This window comes from Halyomorpha halys, unplaced genomic scaffold (assembly GCF_000696795.3).
Source record: "Halyomorpha halys isolate HHAL.00 unplaced genomic scaffold, Hhal_1.1 Scaffold15.1, whole genome shotgun sequence".
Lineage (NCBI taxonomy): Eukaryota > Metazoa > Arthropoda > Insecta > Hemiptera > Pentatomidae > Halyomorpha > Halyomorpha halys.
Genome location: NW_027108914.1, coordinates 3,712,184 through 3,730,305, shown reverse-complemented (window position 1 = coordinate 3,730,305; position 18,122 = coordinate 3,712,184). Strand labels below are relative to the sequence as shown.

The 18,122-nt window shown below is 29.6% G+C and overlaps 1 protein-coding gene across 3 annotated transcripts in view; it reads left to right on the top strand.

The window, feature by feature from the left end:
* Nucleotides 1–18,122, top strand: part of Abd-B (Abdominal B) — a 279,754-nt gene that overhangs the window by 177,737 nt on the left and 83,895 nt on the right. For 2 of the 3 annotated variants that reach the window (XM_014419638.2, XM_014419631.2), the window contains exon 3: nt 4,884–4,934. The gene's annotated coding sequence lies outside the window, so the exon portion shown is untranslated. Of the gene's footprint in view, nt 1–4,597; nt 4,684–4,883; nt 4,935–18,122 lie in introns of those variants that run through there. The other variant, XM_014419644.2, reaches the window with a different exon arrangement.

Here is an 18,122-nt window from a genome sequence, read left to right as displayed (position 1 = left end):
CAATATACTTTTTTATTGAATTATATTTAATAGCAGAACTAGAAAAACACTGTCTATAACAATATTAAGAATGTATAACTACTACTCCAGGGAGTGAATAAATTGTTTTAAAATTGTGATATTATATTATGACCATGATTTTTAAAATTAAATTTACTCTTTTATCTATAATAGAAATTAATAAATTTCATCAGGAGTTTTACATCATTGGATAAGATTTTATCTAGTTTAGTTACCTGAAAATGGTCTGTCGCGTATTCGGTCCAGTGATAGATAAGCGATGAGAGAAGTTCAGATACCTAAGCCCTAATATGGGTGCTATCTCGGGAATCTCAAGTCCCCCTGAGACTGGCCATGGATCTCATTAGGCTCCAACCCCATTAGTTCCAGCCTTCTCATTATCTGCGACCTCGGCCTTCTGTGCTATAGTATATGGCGGCTCTTACTGTCCAACAGGTGGCTTCTTGTTTTCAATTAAAAAGCTGATAGTCTAGGAGCACCTGCCTGGAGGGCACTTATGACTGAAGAATAGGTATTTTGAAAATAAGGCATACACCAAATTAATCACATCATTTTATTTATGCGACATATAAGCCTTAACATGGGACGATTCGCTTTTATCCTGAAAGAACAAGAGATTTTAATTCTACTTCGTGATAGTTACTATCTAACCTTGAAATATATATGATAATTTCCTCATCTAGAATAAATGCATGTTCTAGTTCCAGAATAATGACCTTAATTAAGAAATCGTTAAAGTAAGAAACTATAAAAACTCAGGTGATCGGGTATCAAGACGAAGCGTTTATAAGATTCATTAAAAATACAAATATGGGTAAAACTAATTAATTAAACTGAAGATTTTATTAAAAGTTAATTGAAAGCCTGAAGAAAACTTATCGATAATTTTTTTTTTATTATCGTTCAGTGGTTTAATAATCTATTCGTTATTAAGTGTAAAATAGTTATTTGTAATATTTATAACTTATAATTCACTGTTATTCATAATAATGACTTTTGGTTACAGGATATTTTATGAAATCTTCAATATATATATATATGTTTGATTCCATAATTTTTATTTCATTATACAACAAAAACCCAAGCCTCAAATCAATATTTAATAATGATATAAAGGAGAGCTGTACCTTGGGTTTGTTGCTATATGTAAATTCTTGAAAAAGTTATCAAGCTGAAATGTAACACTAAGCCACTTGAGATGTTGGTTATTATCTTATCGTTTACTTGGGGTTATACAGTATTTGTTCATAAATTAAATGAAGAAAAGATCCAAATGTTCCATGTCTATTTCATAAAACTCGGAATTCCAGTTTAGTTGATCCATTATTTATATATATACATTGTAATATTTATGTTATATAAAAAAGTTTTTAGTGACTTTCGTATATATTATTTTACACATGATCAACATGTAATATTTTATTTTATTTTGTACAATTAAATGAACAGTTTTATAATTTGTAAAATGGGAGTTACTTGGTATATATATTTTAAAGAAGTGCTAAAATGAAAATGAGAAAATACTTAAAAAATTTAATTTCCAGATGGGGACGGTCTCCTGCCGAAATATTTTCTGTTAGGCCTTCCAGCTCCATTGTTGAAGGCAAGATAGACCTCGTAAAGCCAGAGCACGTCGCTCTGGTATTGATTTCGATTTAGTGTAAGAATGCTCTTCAAATACAAGCGAACCCTTTCTCCTCCCGGAGATTGGAGGATTCCAGCGAAGGGCTAACATAAAGCCGCTCTAAATCCAGGCTCCAGGAGTATTCAGCCCACGTCCTGGAGAGTATGGCTTCAAGCCCTCCATCGATCGCCTTTGTCTATCACAGAAGATTCCACAATAACCTCGTCCCTACATGGTTCTCATCCCACTTCTTATGAGCTCTTGGGGAACCGAAGGCAGCTTAGACAAGGTCTAGAACGTAATCAAACCAACTTAAATGGATGAGTATAAGTATAACAAAGTCGTCGGAGTTACAAAAATGAGAACCACAAAACACGAAAAATGTATTTTGAATATTTTTTTCTTATTTTAATCTTGTTAGAGGAACGTATGTTTCTAAATACTAATCTACCAGCATTTATATGTGTGTTACATTTATAACATTATATTGTTACGCACAAAAATGCTTAATCCACATTCAATCTAGTAATATGGGAATTTTAAAAAAAGTTGAGAGACAAATATATAAAAATTATCAACAGATAAAAGGAAAAATGTTAGAAACACTTCAAACTACGAGTCCGAATTATCTATATTGATCTTCAAGTACAGTAGAACCTCGCTTATCCGTCCTAGTAGAAACGAAAACAGTCCGGTTAAGCAGGAGGACTGGTTATTTACTGGAGTATTAAAAAAAAATCAAATATTCCTTTACTCTTATATCAAATAAACATTTAAAACTTGATATATATGCGGTATAAATATGTTAAAATAAATTTATTTTAATATTTTTCAAAAAACGTATTAAGAGACATGTTTTAGTTTAAGCGTACGAACGACCTTTAAAGTTTTTAATAACAGTGACACATTTAGTAATTTGGTTTTGTTGTTAGTTCATGTTTATTGATAGATATTCCAATCTGCCACACAGTAGTGGGCAATAGGTAATAGTGATGAATGATCTCATACATACTAAAATAAAATAAATGAATGAAAAAGAAAAAAATGTGTTAAAATATGTATCAAACAGAAGAATAAACAAAAGGAACATAAACATTAAAAAAATATCAACTTATAAATAAGTAAATAACTTGCGCCATAAATAATAAATCAGTAAACAGGCTGTTATTTTTACTAGGTTTCTTGTTTTTAGATTTGATACATTATATTAGCCTTTCTTCAATTTAAATACACTGAACTATGCGATGTCATTTAAATATTATGTTTTCATTTTTAATAATTATCACTCAAGTAAAAGAAGTTGTTGATTTATTTAATCCACAGAGATAAAATTGTGTAGCGTTTATTTAATTTCGAGATAACTAGAACCATCGCTGTTTTTCATTAAATTACCAAGTTTAAGTAAGGATTCATTTTCTGTGGGAGTTGGAGGAGGTTACTTCTGAAACTACTCCCAGCTTTAATGTGTCAAACATCACAATGCTTTAAGCAGACCCTGTTATTGTATACACTAAGACATGATATTAAATATAATAAGTCTTTGAATTTGCTAATATACTGACCAAATAATGGGACAGTTAACTGATAAAAATAACAAGTTCCATGTTACTTTAAAGAATTCAAAAATACTATTTATGTAATAGTACAAGCGCCGGGGAGAAAATAGTCAGTTATTTCACCCCAATTTTTGATTACTTGAATGAAAACTATGAATATTTACTATTGATGAGTCTGTCAGGTATAGGTACGGGAAATAAAAAATGTGGCAGTTTCAAAATGTTAACAAAAATTAATTTTTCATTCAGAGGTCCATATCTTTAAAACTACCTACAACTCAAGAAAAGTAGAGTAAATTAAAAAAACTATATCTCAAGAACCATAAGAGATGTCTGCCAGCACTCAAATTAAATTTATTTAAATGTACTAGTTATTTAGTTATTAGTTGTATTTCATGACGTTTATCTTCGTAGGAGTAGGATTGTTTGTGTTATTTAACAAAATAAAATCACAAAATGTTAATTTCTAGTTGTTCGGATAAAAGTTTTGATTTTTGAAAAAATACATCTCAGTTACCATTAGACATACATATGACTGCTAGCACTCGAAATAAAGGTAATTTAACTTACTATGAAGAAGTTTATATCACGTATCATCGTAAGGGTAGTAGTTTTTATGATATTCGAATATGAATATAACTTTTTAGCACATTTTGTCCGAACTACTTAAAATCAATTTATTTGAGCAAATATCATAAAAACTACTATTCCTACGAAGATAAATGTAATAAACTACTTTATAGTACATTAAACATTTAATTTTAGTTCTAATAGACATCTGTAAGTCAAAGGGTTTTTGAGATTTAAATTCACAAACTTCTTATTTTTCAGAGCAATGTTTTGTGACATATTGCTTTTTAAGAAGCTATATCTCAGGAACGTACATAGCTCTATTAGGGCTTTTAATTTAATACATTTACTCTACTTTAAATGAAGTTCCATTGGGTTATCTTGTATTGTAGATAGTTTTAAAGATATGGACCTCCGAATAAAAAATTAATTTTTGTTAACGTTTTGAAACAGCTGCCATTTTTTACTCCTCCTACCTATACTGGGCAGACTCATCCATTTTGACTAGTAATTATACATAGTTTTCATTGAAGTAATAAAAAACTTCCTTATGTTATGGGATTAAATAACTTTCTTTTTTTTCCTCTTGGGCTCTTGTACTATAATCGTTAAGTAATATTCTCTGAGTCTCTTCTTTTTAAATCATTATTATGCGTTTTTATAAATAGCGTTTTTATTTATTTATTGAGGATTTCTGTACTGATGAGTATAAAGGTATTAGAACTTATCCGTTCAACAGATATTATGATAATATACTATTTAAATCCTATATACCAATTGATAGAGAATTGTTTTCTGAGTGTGACTATGTACTTAGTCAACATGGATATTTTTCAAACTTTTCAGTACAGATTTATAATTCATATTGTTGCATTAGACTCAGATTGTTTTTAATGATCATCAAATAAATTTGTATGTGGAAATCTTATAAATTATATAATTCGTATGAAATTCTGATTTATATATAATATTTATTTTTTATCATTTATTTTTTAAAACTATATTTCTTTGGAAGTATATTAGGCAATATACTTATAGGCATAAGGAAATATATTTTAGCCCGAAGGTGTTGAGAACAGTATTAGTAATGGTGGTTTTCTTTTTGTTACCAGTTGTTGCATTGCCTATGATGAAATAGAGACCACAGACTGCCTTGAAGTCAGGTAAGTTCGATTTTTTTAAAAACGTTTTCTCATGCAAGCTATCTTCTATTGTAATGATTTTTTTTTTTAAAAAAAAGGATACAGCAATTTTTTCGCGTTGCACTAAAATAATTGGTTCATAGCTGCAAGATACTTGAACTGGCATTTTCTTGTTTCACAATTCGAACTAGACAGAATGATTACTAAGCATGCATCTTGTGGAATGCATCTTTACGACTTGATATATGTTTGTATACATATGCATACTACGACCCTTCTCTTCAATTAAATATTATATATATTATTTTTTTTGAAATGTTCATATCAAACGTCCAACGTTTCGGCCAATCCGATCCCAACAAGGACAATCTTAATTTTAGTTTCACAGCCTCAACAATTATCTATAAAACCTTGTATACATAAGTCAAATAAACAAAGTAAAAAATAAAGCTTTATTTATCACTGTAACATTTAATCATGTTATATAATTGAATAAATAAGTGTTGGGACGTTTTGGATACCTTATGTTATTATTAATAAAATTATTTATTATTTTTGCACTAATTAATTGAAATAATTCATTAATTTAATTGCCTCGCTTGTCAAGTGGTTTCTATAGAGGTCGTCTTATGGACTACCCCAAAGCCAATGTAGTGGTCTCAAAGTAAAAACAATTGATAGAATTTATGGATTTAATAAAAAAAAAACTTTTGTTATTATTGATAAAACTACCGTTAAGAATTATCAGCTGTGCTATTTAAAGAAAACAGCGTTATAGAATTAATTTATCTGACAGAAGTTTTATATCAGTGATAATGATACTATAAAATATTATTCTATACTAATCATTTATTAATAAACAAAGAAGTTAAAGCAACAAATGAACTATTTGTTAATATCGTACAACATAAAATTTAAAAAAAAGAAAGGTTTAATACAGTTATTCAACAAAGTAATTATTCCATGATTTCGATTTAGATTTTTATTAATAAGAGTGGTTTTTTTTTATTCCATTTTACGAAATCGCCGCTTGAGCTGCGGAACCAAAAGGTATTCAATATTCAAATCCCAGATAAAATAAAAATTTATTTGTTTAAATTTATATAGTGATATTTACAACGGAATTAAGAAACCAAAAACCATGACTGAAATATTAGATATGCTATGAAACGATGATTATGGAGACCCGTCTTAAACAAATTTAAATAGTATTAAAATCATATATATTTTTTTAACTTGACTGATAATTTATAACAGAGCAAAGAACGATTTGATTTATGTATGCTATTCTATTTATTACGTTTCATTAGGATTTCAATTTTTCATAAAAATTATACTACGGAAAAAACAGCTCTGTTTCTGGAAGGGGCACTGAATTATAAAAAAATGATACCTATAGCAATTATCCAGCAGTCTTTTCTAGAATTGCAGGGGTTTTTCCAATAAATAAAAAAAAAAATAACACATGTAAGAATATTTTAAATCAAATGTATCGTTGCTGTGAAAGTGATACCTCATAAGTCCGCAACAGAATGAACTTTATGATTTTCGTTATATTTAATTTTAAAAATATAATGCTTCCATTATAGAAAAAAAAACACCGTTTTGTGGGATTCTTTAGGTTTTTTCTTATTTACACAATTATTTCGAGATTTTTTGAATGATTCGTTGTTATTTTAATGATATCTAGATTTTCTTTTAACTTTGATGCATCTATAGTAAAATTCTGAAAAATAAATAATTTTGTTATAATTGTAGAAAAAATATTTTCAAGACTGACGGAAAAATAAACCATTATTAAAATACACCACATTGCAATCTAATAAGGCAGAATCAAGTTGTTAAGGACGCTGAAGTCATTCATCAACTCAGTAATGTCTAAACATTTGCATTTAGATGGATATCTTGGAAATCTTATACACTACTCCTCTTGTTTATTTTCTTTGTATACGTAATACGAGAAACTAATACTTATAAGCTATAAAGCTTGTAATTCCTAATTAATTATATAATAATGACCCCTTATTGAATGAATTGATCATTTAATAACCACTGAGTTAGTTCAAGAAATGAATAATTTAGTAATGTTTTATAATAATTTTCAATTATACGCGACGTAGGCTTGATTTTAAAGGTATTTACAAAATGCATCTAATGAATTTTTGAAAAATTAAAATTTCTTTTTTCAATTAAAATCAAAAAATCACACACACACATATATAAATTAGTTTTTAATTCCTTGTCAGGTTGTAAATGAATTTCTTCCAACATTGGTTTCACTTTCTATGTTTTTAGTTATAGCAACTCAACATCCAATTAACTACGGAATATCACAATTAATAAATTAATAATTTTTTCGTTTATTTAATAATTACCTGTATTTATTCATTACCTATATAATTTGTCGAGTCTTATTTTTTCTTCATCCATATCTATATAAACATTTCATCTTATAATTGCTTGTAGAAATAATTAATTTCAATTTTAGACGAGTATTCTATGCGTTTTAACTATAGATAAATTATATGTTACATTTTTTTTTTAAACCCCATGTTAATATATAACTGGATTAAATGTACTTAATTTTAAGAAGGGGCGTTTTTTGATATACATATTTCGATGGTTTACTTAACAGCAGTGTTAAGTACACTTTTACTAACTTTGGGAAAAAGACAATTAAAAGTTCTCTCTTTTAGGAAAATTACAATTTTCAATAATGTTTTTAACTAAAAAAAATATTATATAGATATTAAAATTATAGACATATATTATGATACCATCGATATAAAGTTTCTCCCTCAATTTGCCGTATTTAGGTGCAAGAAGTTATATAGATGAAATCATTCATATTTAGATGAACTAAATATAATTTAATAGAAAAAATAAAATTTATTTGAAAATAAATCATAATAGATACTTTTATCGAATATTTATACTCAACTATGGGAACTCAATATAACATAACAATTTAATGAAGTAGTATAAGAATGCATTGCAATAAATACTCATATGACAAAACAGGGCTCTAAGAACGTTTCTCTCACTATGCCACAAATATTGAAGGTCAAGGAAGGGAATTTCTGAACAATCATTGTCCTAGATACTCCAATCCATTTTTACAAAAAGTCATTATGCCTCTACACTACCATATTTTAATTAACGAAATTACGAGATAATTAAAGGAGAGGAGTTAAAAATAAATACTAGTGAATTTTTAATAGAATGATTATTAAATAATTTAATGTGAGCAAAAATTATTTATAATTCATGATTAAATATATTGAATAATATTAGTTTTCGATTACTTTCTGAGTTTTTATCTTCTGATTAACTTTTATCAACTGCCTGAACCAAGTTGTAATTCAAAGGAACCACAGTGTTTGCTTATACAACACCACATCAGCCCGAACGTCACAAACAGAACCCAATAAAGGTTGGGGATACAAAGGTCCCTTGACGTACATTGAGCAGACTCCTCCAGACTGTGTACCGAAGCTGTTTACTCGTTTCTGATTGGTTCCCCGTCTCCCCTCCCCTGGCTATAAAACCAAGCCTCTTTAACTATTCACAGGTTCCACTCTGTATGGAAATCCTTCTCTCCACCTTGCGGAATTCCACCTCCACTTTTCTCTCTTATTCTTAATAAAGTTAGGGAGGAAGCTTCGGATTTTATTCTTCCCTTGGGATTTCATCTCACCCTTGTCATACAATAACTTCCAACTTTTCCCTTACCTCTAGTATGAACTACTTGCCTGCAGTAGCCTTCACAATATCTTTCCTGGTTGATATTTAGTTATAATAAGAACAAAAGAAAAAACAAATACAAAAAAATGAAATATAAAAAAGTTCCATTAAGTTGTCTCAATTAGTGATCCAAGTCCGCGAGCCGTATAAAAACACTGAAACGATTTCATAAAAATTTTGATAGGACTATTTTGAATCTTTGTTGCATTGGCAATGAAAAAATGAGAGTCCGCCTGTAAGATCATGCGAACTGCAAAAATGGTGGCTGTTTCAATTCGTTAAAATAATTAATTTTTCATTCAGAGCTTCATACCATTAAAACTAACTACAACACTAGAAAACCTAATAGAATATCAAATGGAGTAGAGTAAATATGCTAAAATTTGAGCCTTAATAGAGCTGTTTTATTTCAACAATTCCTGAGACACACTTTTCTAAAATGTAACTTTTCATGACATAAATACAAATCAGTCGTAAGTGAATTTATTTTGGGAAAAATACGTGTTAGGAAACATTAGACTTACAAATGTCTACCAGGAATCAAATTAATGCTAGTAGAATGTGCTATAAAGTAGATTATTAAATTTATCATCTTAGGAGTAATAATCTTTAAGATATTTGCCAAAATAAATTCACAAAATGTTGATATCTAGTTGTTCGGACAGAATGATAAGTTTGTGAAAAAATTTATCTGAGGACCAATAGACGAGTGTGTCTGCCAGCACTCAAATCGAAGCTAGTTCAATGAACTATGAAGTAGTTTATGTATTCGTATAAGTATATAGAATTATATAAACAAATATAAGTATATAAGTATATACAAATTCGTAGGAGTAGTACTTTTCATAGTTTTTGCTAAAGTAAATTTATTTCTAGTTATTTGGAACAAAATTACACATGCATAATTCATATTTAGGTGCAAGTATCATAAAAATTTCTACCCGAAATAAATGAGCAGTGCATGCGAGAAAACGTAAAAAAAAGATTGTATTTGAATCACTTATTTTATACGATAAAATAATTGGTTTCCTCAGGGTTTTTTTCTTTTTATTACAAACTAATAAATAAGGTCAATACTGCAACTTCAACTTTTTTTTTTTTCTAATTCCACTATTCAACATTTTTCGTTATCCTCCATTATGTAATGGAAAGAACATTTTACTGACAGTTATTTTCAACTATTTATTTTTTTTTAAAAACCTATTAAAACGGACTGTTTAGGAGTTATTCCGCAACAACGTACGAAGTAGAATATTTAGCTATTGAAGAGATTCAGTATAGGAATGTATTTAGACAGGGTCGTTAGTGTTTAGAATAACATCTTATTATAATCATATTAAAATTATATAATCAAGTATTGCTTCTATTAAACAGATGATCTGTAAGCCTCGTGAAAATTATATAATGGTATTATAATTATAAGTTTGACACTATAATAAATAATATATCATTCATCATCAGGAATTTTATAAAATCTTTTGGTTTGTACAAAAACGCATATAATTTCTCCAGGTTTTCCAACAACCATGCACCTACTTATTATCAGACCATCTAATTTCTCAATAAATACTTAAAGTCCTTGAAAAACACCATTTTGTATAAATTCAAACTGTACTTCGAACAATTCCTACATCTATCCTTCAATTGCGCAGTTTTATCCGCCTAAGGACTGAGCGGCTAACCGCACACGAGGGCGCTTGCGAAACCTGGCGACTCGACATCTTGCCTCGGCGGTGCCTCTAACTATAATTTAAAGCCTTGCGGTATTCCGTCGCTTCGGGGATTTCTAAATTGCACCGTGGGTGAGAGGTACAAAGGTTAAAAGCCGTGAAAGTGTGCATTTCTCTTAATTCCACGCCGCTTTTCAGATATGTTTCTAATATCACATGCATGAGTACGTGAGAAAGTGAAAGCGGATTTCAATTTTTTTGTACTATTTGCAAGTTATTTGGTAACAAAAATGGAAATATAAACATTTTGTCTGTGAAGGCTTGAACTCTGCTATCCCAACTATTTAAAGTTTTTACACTAAAACAGGTTTTACCTGTTTGTATAATTATGGTGGAAAGATACCTTTATCTACCAAGGGAAAAAACTGGCAAAATGGAATTTTATTAATCGAAGTAAAATTTCTTTTACTTTAAATTATATATATGTGTGTAAATTATGGTCATAATCTAAATAAATATGCTGCTACTGTATTCGAACACCCCTGCAGCATTCCTAGCGGTCCCGAGGTGAACTATCATAAGAAGGTTTTGTCAACAAAGGTGAAATATCATAAGAACTGTTTTGTTTTCGTTTTCAAATGATTAGCTTTTGTTTATAATAATAACTTTGTCAAGATCCTTTCAATTACTTGGAATAGTTCACTATTAGATTCATTAAAAACAGTTGAAAGGACGTTTATTCTATTCTACTACTATATTGTTTTAGGCAAATTTCTACTTTGATGCATTTTACTTGGTATTCTTTTATAGTTCTTATAACTTATAGTTTATTCATAATAAACTATTGTTTTAGGAATCGTCTAACTGTCTACTTTCTTCAGAATTACATGTATTACATGTATGTATGTGTAATTCTGAAGAAAGTAGACAGTTAGACGTATTATATTTATAAAAAAAATCGATTATTATACAAGTCTTGGTCAGTAGACCTGCTCTCCAGAACAATTACTGAGTTTATTAAACGGCTCTAATTGGAATGTTCCTAGCAACTATGTACGAGGGCTTATACTGGAAAGAGCTTAGTCATCCTCTGAGAGATAAATGCCATACAATAGTTTGATATTTGATATTGGATATTATTGTTTGGTTTCTTTAAAAATGATACCATATTGTTGTTTTGAATTATTGACTGGTAAAAAGCATATTACTTTTTTTATTACAATTTTATTATTTATTTAAAATTTCACACAGGCTTCGAAAAACGGATATTTTTCCATTGTCTATATGTTTTTAATTATTTAAATAGATCCATTATTTGTATTTTTTTTAATAAACATATTTAAATAAATAAATATAAAAGTCTAATTTTTATAAAAAACGAGAGTATGAGTGATCAGCTGGAACTCCTGAACTCAATAAAATACTGTAAAGATGGAAGCTCAAGTCGGACATGTTTGACGCATGAAAGAGGACGTAAATCCTATAATGATTTTCAAGGCTCTGACCACAGAGAGGAATCCACAAGGACATCTTAGAGTAGTATATCAGGAATATGTACAAGAGATCGGAGTTTAACGAGGCACATCTACCAAATGAAGCGTTTAAGCAGAGAACTAGAGCAGTAGCTCTGTAGGATAGAGGCTCCTCGCCGCCAGCGATGGCATGAGAGAAAAACAAATGTTATAAAAAAAAGTCTTGAGTAAGTAAAGAACATGCGTTAGTTTCGGAATATAATAATTTATCTGAACTACATGGTACTCAGACATCACCGAATTTCGATAATGCAAAATGATGCAGCAAATTAACCTTTGTCGAGGGCATGTTTACGTTTTCTAATTTCTTAAATTTAAAAGTTAAAAATCATTGTCAGTGAATAATGATCCTTCCATTGTATCCCAATCCCTCCAATCCCACATCACCACCCTTGAAGAATGGTGCCAAAACTGGAGGATTAATATAAATTCCAATAAATCCCACCAAATCACATTTACCTTCGTCGTAAACCATCGTCATGCCCCACAGTATCTTTAAATAATACCCCACTTATTCCTGTTGAGCAGATCCGTTATTTAGGACTAAATCTGGACAAACGACTGACATGGAATCCTCATACAAGACTGAAAAGACTGGAAACTGTTCATCGATTCCGACTATTATAACATTTACTAGACGAACGGTCCAAACTTCCAATCCATTACAAACGTCTGATCTACATGTCTATTTATTATAAGGCCTATCTGGACATACGGAATTGAGCTATGGGGCTCCACTAAACCATCTAATTTCTCTCGAATCCAATCCTTACAGTCCAAAATCCTTCGTAAAAACATTAATGCTCCTTACTTTGTCACAAATCAAATCATTCAGGACCTCAATGTTGCCGATTTGGCCAGAACCAGATACCAATCCTTCCATAATAAACTTCCCAACCACCCAACCAACTCGTTTCTTACCTGGCTTCTCCTTCACCTAATAATCCTCCTAGGCGTCTGAAAAGAAGATGGCCTCGAGATCTTCTCCTTTAGAAGTGTTTTTGGAGTTCTATCATTGGGTAGATTCTCCACATGTTTGTATCATGTCATAATATCACTTACAGCAAATTTACTTGATGTGTATATATGTATACAGTTGTAAATAACATTAAAAAAATTATTAAAAAAAAAAAATCAATTTGTAAATAATGTTGGTTTTCTATTTAGAATTCTACAGTATACTATATCCCCATATCCTCCTTGTTCACTGTATTACACATCCTCCGGGGTCGAAAGGCTTCGTCCATTGGTACCATAAATTCATTAGCTCCAGCAGGCCTGCATAGCTCAATAGGGTTTTATGGCTTCTTTTATTGAGACCGTTTGTGTTTCGGTGGCGGCGGTAAATCTAACACTAACAGTGTCTTTATAGGGCCTGGAGAAACTATGACGAATGGCCTTCTTTTAGATGTGAACGGTACGCAGAGGATGCAGGTCGTAAAGATTAGAAAAAATTTAAATAATTTCTATATATTTTTTTATTTAGTTTTTAATGCGTATTAGTGTGAAAGAAACGATTGTTCAAACGTTGGTCTTAACCATGCATCGTCAAGTGGAGTGCTTCATGGTTAAAAATGGAATATTAAGCATAAAGCCTGGTTTCTCAAAGTTAGTGTTTTGGATTTATTTAGTGGTTAGTTTTAAAAATTCTACCTACAGGTAAAATATTTAGCATTACGTTAAAGAAACAAAGCGTTTTATTTTCCAGAGTGCTTCTTCTGTTTTTAAATTACAATTCTTTTATTGTACACCACAATGCCCGCCTAATATATCGTGCCGAAAACACCATGGTAACTTTTTTATGTGCAGCAGATTGGCAATGTTCAATATAATATTGTAAACTTTTTTCAATACATTCTCATGAATTTATTTATAAATGAAATTAGTCATTTATGTACATCATATAATTTTTTATTTTTCTATCAGTCATTTTTGTTTAACGTTGTCAAATGCAGATTCATGAAATTTGGCATTAACAAGTAATTAATTATTGCATGGCATTTTATGTTTTTCTATTATTAGCCAATACCTATTAATTTTTTAATATTTTTTTCCAACTATATTGAAACAAAGTTGATGTTTTTTTTAAATTATTACAAACACTAAAAATAACTGTAGTGCCCAGCACTTAATCTATAACTTATAAATAAACTAATAAAGAAACAATTAAAATTTTTTAAAGTTTTTGTGAATTCGAGACTGCCTAGTTTAGTTCGATTAAAATTACGACGAGATATAATGCAATAGCACGACAAATTAAATGAATAAAACTATAAAATAGTAACAGATTAAATGAATTAAAATACCTGACAGAAAAGTTTAAAAAAAAATTATTTTTTTCCTTTTATTCCTAATTGAAGTATAAATTTCTTAAAGACTTGAAGTCATTAAAGTATTCATGTATGCAAGTTTATTGGATGACTTAGTAGTTGACTATAATTTAAGATTAATTTTTACAAGTGATAAAAATAACGTACTATGTATAGAAAAACTGCAATTTAATTCCACCTGAAGTTATTATTAATATATGCTTAGATGAAGATGTGACTTAAGATGACCACCATATCCTTGAACGGAAATGAGAAACGAATTCCCGGCTCTAGAGATCCGGATGTTAGTAACAAATAAAGGCTGGAGGAAGATTCCAGGCTAATTGAGTGAAAGAAGGATCCTGATTGGCCGAGAGAGCTGCCCCTCCAGCAGAACCAGTTCTCGAGAGGGTCCGTTATATCTCTAGCTTCGGTCACCTCTCTCTTATGGAGCTCGAGATAAAAACTCTCCGCTTCGGCTTATTTTAATAATTTAGTATCTAGAATTCAGTCTAAAAAAAGTACTATTATTATTATTTATCAAATAATTATATCACTGTTTATTCAAATAGGCCAGGTATTTGTTTACCTTAATTGTAGCGCAAGTTATAAATGTATTCGGAAATCAAAGTATGTATAGTTGTATATTATTCCTTTGAATATTATAGCAACATCAGAAGTTCTCGTATTTTACGACTCTCTCACCAAGCAGTTGATAAGAGTGAGTGGAAATTAGAATAATAAATTTGATCACCCACTCTTCTATAATTTATTAGGTTATAGAACGTTACTTGTTTTTATATTACATCAAAAAACATGATAAATAAGACCGATTTTGATTATATAGATTGTCTATTCTCAAAAACACTTTCTTTCCTGTAATGTATTTAATAATTTGTGCTCATCATATTTATTCCAAAGAGCCACAAAACATATTATTTTCTCCAAAATCCTATAAAAAAATGAGTAGCTAATTAGAGAACATCGGCAGAATATATAAAAAGAAAATTTAAACACCTTATTTTCATTTTTAAAAAATTATGAACAAGAGTAAAATTCAAAAAATCAAAATGAAGTATTTATAAGTAATAATTTTTAATCATGGTGTAAACCTCGATTATCTGCTAAATTTCAAAACGGTAGTTTTCCCTAATGCCACGACAGTATCTAATAACTATAACAAACAACTGAATTAGGACCTTAAAAAAAAACTGCCGGTGAAAATGTAATTCTGTCATGATAGTAAATACTTTGGACGGCAACTTTAATACTTTTACACGATGGCAGTAGCTACGACAGTTGCTAAACTATCTCCATGTTATCTAGATTATCTCCAGTATTAATGGATTCTAAACGTTGTTTCAAAAATTGCTTAACTTAAACGAATAATTATTTCAAGAAATTAATACGGGTTGTTGTTTCAGATTATTTTATAAAGTGATCATTTAGAGAAATAATTATTTCGAGAAATAACCTCTTAATTTATTTAATGAATACGTTTAAAAAGATTCCAAACCATACATAATGTTCTATATGTTGAAGATTTGGCCAGAAACACATATCATGGTAAACGCCTTAACTATCCAAACCTACTTATGTCTAACCTTACATCCTCTTCATTCCTAATAATCCTCCTGACGTCCGAAAAAAATATGGCCTTGAGACCTGATGTAGAAATGTTCTTGGGTTTCTGCCAGTGGTTGGATTCTCCACAAGACTCTATCATACCATTGTAATAGAACGCTCATCACATCCACTCGATGCATTCTTTATTTAGTACAGTTGTACATTTCAATTAATAAATAAAAAAAGTGATCATGTCTACTTTAGAATGTTGAGATATGAACGTAATCTCGGTTTTCTGAACTGGCTAAAAAAAAAAAAAGTTACCTTTTTTGAGAAAACTCAGCAAACAATAACATTTTTATTTTTAAAAAAAGTGCAATTGAATGTGGTCACTATGAAAATCAAAAGTGAAAATAGATATCGGGTAATGTAATTCCAATGGTACTGTTCATAGTATATTTTGTTGGGATTAGAAATACATAATATCTATTGTATAAAACATTTGGTTCTGTAAAACCAATTTATTTGATAGTAGAAATATGTATAATATAAAATTCGTTGGTGAACTCAGTTTTTTCATTATATTTAAGACAAATCTATACAAAAAGTACTTTTTAATTTTTATTTATTTATTTTTTTCACTTAACAAATTAAATCATCACTTAGCATTACTGGGCAAGTAAAAGAATTTTTTTTTTTTTTTAATTTTTAAAACTTCAAACTGTCAATTTCCCATAAAATAGGTAAAAAAAATTAAATAATAATAGTTATGTACAATCATATTATTGAATTTTTTTTTTTAATTGTTTTCCCTATCATCTCTGTAATCCGAACTTTTGGTGAATTCGACTCCCCCTCCACTCTGCAGCAATTATTTCGGATTATCGAGATTACACTATATTTCTAAACTAGGATTTCGATGATGTCTTTTGTGAATATAATATATATTTATATATCTGTTGGTTAGTCCCAAGAATGCAACAATTTTTTTTTTTGTTAAGATAACCCTTTATAAATTATTTAAAACATAACTTCAACTGTATTGGTAAGTACGTAGACGACCAGAAGAGAATCCCAGTACCTAGAAAACTCAATTTCCATCAGAGAATCCCAAATGACATAGAGTTGAGAGAGGATTGTAAATCACTGAGAAGCGGCGGTACTATTAAAAGTAGATGGGACATTTTAATGATTGCGTTAAACAAGCAATTAAGATTTTAATCTACCGGTATCGCGTGCTAGTATCGGAGCCATAACTGGAGGATATAGCCGTTTAGAATCCATTAATCCCAACAGAGTTTCCATATTCCTACCGCACTCGGTCACTGATTTTATACTTAATACTTAGTATTTATTACTAGCGCTCGCCTCTTAGTAGGTCTCCCGGAGTATAAATCTTATTTTATTGTCTATGCTACGCTTAGATGTAAATTGCCGCTAGTGAATGAATGAGCGCAAGAAGTAAGAAACATCATTCGCGTTGATGGTCGGAAAAATAATTGTTCTTAACATTGAGATCTACTTCTTCTGAGGGTATTCGATCCGCTTGCTTATAAAATATATATTCTTCCGCACAGAAGACAACACCATCGAAATCCTGGTTTAGAAATATAGTGTAATCTGGATAATACGAACTAATTGCTGCAGAGAGAGGGGTAGACAGATTCACCAAAAGTTCGGATTACAGAAAATATTAGGGCAAATGATTTTTAAAAAATTCAACAATATGAATGTGCATAACTATTTTTATATATTTTTTTATTGGAAATTAACAGTTTGAAGTTTCAAAAATTAAAAAAAAAATGTTTTCTTTTACATGCCCAGTATTGCTAAGTGATGATTTAATTTGTTAAAAGAGAATAATATAAAATGAATAAAAATTCTGGGAATTAAATAATGTATTTAAATCTTATTAATAATGATTCTTATTTTACAAAAATACAAGAAGATTTTTTGTTTTTACATAATTATAATTAATAAATAAATAATTTCACCTCCCTCGAGTGTAGCGTCGATACAATTTTGAGAGATAAACGCTTTATTAAAAAAATCAGAGCCACTCAACTGGATTGGGTTCCTATCGGAGTTAGGCAACTATGAAACTAATAGCTAAAATGGTCATGGGTACGATATTTATTCATCAATGATTTATTCATGAATAAGGGTCGTATCCATGGCAATTTTAGCAATTAGCTTCATCTGTAGCTAATTTCTGCCCATCTCTTGCTATACATACAACATACTAAATCTAGCTGGATAATTGCATATTAATCTTAAATTTCAGATGCAAAGACAGCTAATATTAAAATATATAATATTAGTACATGATTTGTTTTAGTTAGTGTTAGTTCTTTATACTTTTTCTATATTTAAATTTTTTTTTTGTCA